The following is a 2645-nucleotide window of genomic DNA, read 5'->3' as shown; positions in this document are numbered from 1 at the left end:
CCAGGACTGACTTTTATATGTGTATTATAGCCAAGATATATATCTTTCAAATTTACTAAAGAATGGAGTGATACCTCACTCTGATTAAAAATAACAGAGGGAAATTCTCAAAATATTATATTTTTGTCCTCGCTGCCTAGAACGTTGCCGTTTTTTGCAAAATAGAAGTAAAGCCAGGAGCAGTGACTATATAGGTCGGTTAGCTACATAACTATGTATATGGAAAAAGGTACGTCCTGAGTGATACCCAACTTGGTTCAGGAAAAACAGGAAAATCAAGCAAAATTTTTGAACAAACCTGCAAAAATTTGAGGTTATGTCACATTAGGCGAAATAGAAGTAAAGCCAGGAGTAGTGGCTATATATGTCATACAGCCACGCCACCAGGGATCTTAAAACTGAAGAGTCTAGATTGATACCCAGTTTGGTTTAGGAGATAGGCGCCGATCAAAGTTAGCTGCCTAAATCCAACGAACAAATTAAGTCGAATTTCTGCAAAGTATTATGCCAGCCAGGACTGACTTTTATATGTGTATTATAGCCGAGATATATATCTTTCAAAATTACTAAAGAATGGAGTGATACCTCACTCTGATTAAAAATAACAGAGGGAAATTCTCAAAATATTATATTTTTGTCCTCGCTGCCTAGAACGTTGCCGTTTTTTGCAAAATAGAAGTAAAGCCAGGAGCAATGACTATATAGGTCGTTTAGCTACATAACTATGGATATAGAAACAGGTACGTCCTGAGTGATACCCAACTTGGTTAAGGAAAAACAGGAAAATCAAGCGAAATTTTCGAATAAACCTGCAAAAATTTGAGGTTATGTCACATTTCCGCAAAATAGAAGTGAAGCCAGGAGTAGTGGCTATATATGTCATACAGCCACGCCACCAGGGATCTTAAAACTGAAGAGTCTAGATTGATACCAGTTTGGTTTAGGAGATAGGCGCCGATCAAAGTTAGCTGCCTAAATCCAACGAACAAATTAAGTCGAATTTCTGCAAAGTATTATGCCAGCCAGGACTGACTTTTATATGTGTATTATAGCCAAGATATATATCTTTCAAAATACTAAAGAATGGAGTGATACCTCACTCTGATTAAAATAACAGAGGGAAATTCTCAAAAATATATTATTTGTCCTCGCTGCCTAGAACGTTGCCGTTTTTTGCAAAATAGAAGTAAAGCCAGGAGCAGTGACTATATAGGTCGTTTAGCTACATAACTATGGATATAGAAACAGGTACGTCCTGAGTGATACCCAACTTGGTTAAGGAAAAACAGGAAAATCAAGCGAAATTTTCGAAGAAACCTGCAAAAATTTGAGGTTATGTCACATTTCCGCGAAATAGAAGTGAAGCCAGGAGTAGTGGCTATATATGTCATACAGCCACGCCACCAGGGATCTTAAAACTGAAGAGTCTAGATTGATACCCAGTTTGGTTTAGGAGATAGGCGCCGATCAAAGTTAGCTGCCTAAATCCAACGAACAAATTAAGTCGAATTTCTGCAAAGTATTATGCCAGCCAGGACTGACTTTTATATGTGTATTATAGCCAGATATATATCTTTCAAATTTACTAAAGAATGGAGTGATACCTCACTCTGATTAAAAAATAACAGAGGGAAATTCTCAAAATATTAGAATTTTGTCGCCGCTGCCTAGAAAGTTGCCGTTTTTGCAAAAGAAGTAAAGCCAGGAGCAGTGACTATATAGGGCGGGGAGCGACACATAACGATGGATATGGAAAAAGGTACGTCCTGAGGATACCCAACTTGGTTCAGGAAAAAAAAACAGGAAAATCAAGCGAAATTTTCGAACAAACCGGAAAAATTTGAGGTTATGTCACATTATTGCGAAAAGGAAGGAAACCAGGAGTAGTGGCTATATAGTCAGACAGCCACGCCACCAGGGATCTTAAAACTGAAGAGTCTAGAGGGATACCAGTTTGGTTTAGGAGATAGGCGCCGATCAAAGTTAGCTGCCTAAATCCAACGAACAAATCAAGTCGAATTTCTGCAAAGGAGGAGGCAGCCAGGACTGACTTTATAGGGGTATTATAGCCAGAGATAGATATCTTTCAAATTACTAAAGAATGGAGTGATACCGCACTCGGAGAAAAATAACAGAGGGAAAGGCTTCAAAAGATTAGATTTTGGTCCTCGCGGCCGAGAAAGTTGCCGGGGGGCAAAATAGAAGTAAAGCCAGGAGCAGGACGAGATATAGGTCGGTTAGCTACAGAACTATGTATAGGGAAAAAAGGGACGCCGAGGGATACCCAACTTGGTTCAGGAAAAACAGGAAAATCAAGCGAAATTTTCGAACAAACCGGCAAAAAGGGAGGTTAGTCAACATTATTGCGAAAGGGAAGTAAAGCCAGGAGTAGGGGCTATAATCTCAGACAGCCACGCCACCAGGGATCGGAAAACGGAAGAGTCGAGATTGATACCCAGGGTTTAGGAGATAGGCGCCGAGCAAAGGAGCTGCCGAAAGCCAACGAACAAATTAAGGCGAATTTCTGCAAAGTAGGAGGCCAGCCAGGACGGACTTTTATAGGTGTATTATAGCCAAGATAGATATCTTTCAAAGGACTAAAGAAGGGAGTGAGACCTCACTCGGATAAAAATAACAGAGGGAAA

This window comes from Choristoneura fumiferana, chromosome 18 (genome assembly GCF_025370935.1).
Source record: "Choristoneura fumiferana chromosome 18, NRCan_CFum_1, whole genome shotgun sequence".
Taxonomy (NCBI): domain Eukaryota; kingdom Metazoa; phylum Arthropoda; class Insecta; order Lepidoptera; family Tortricidae; genus Choristoneura; species Choristoneura fumiferana.
Note: the sequence above shows the minus strand (reverse complement) of the source record.